We start from the raw sequence: 493 nt of genomic DNA on the forward strand, positions 1-493 counted from the left end.
AGTATATAAAAATACGCACGTATACGAATGGAATGTTGTGTCAAAATTTCAAAGCAATCAGTGAAGAGCTTTCGGAGATTACAGCGTTTGTTGCTCTTAAGTCCAACAGATTTGGTTGTTTTTCTAAAAAAAGCATGTTTTTTTCCTTTCATGTGTGAGGCACGTTTATAGTAGGTGTATAAAAACACCCGCCTTTTCGAATGCAACGTTGTGTAAAAATTTCAAAGCAATCGGTAAAGAGGTTTCGAAGATTTCCTTCACATGAAAAACACAGTTTTTCTAAAAAAGAATGTTTTTCCCATCACAGACGTGACATATAACATATGTATCGTCATAGTATGTATATAAAAACCAGCTTGGATGCGAATGGAACGTTGTGTGAAAATTTCAAAGCAATCAATGTAGAACGTTCGGAGATTAGAGATTTTGAACATTTACATTTTTATTTATATAGATTAATGTATATTGTATCTGTTATTTCTGTATGTTATAT

The sequence above is a fragment of the Procambarus clarkii genome, chromosome 76, assembly GCF_040958095.1.
Source record: "Procambarus clarkii isolate CNS0578487 chromosome 76, FALCON_Pclarkii_2.0, whole genome shotgun sequence".
Taxonomy (NCBI): Eukaryota; Metazoa; Arthropoda; class Malacostraca; order Decapoda; family Cambaridae; genus Procambarus; species Procambarus clarkii.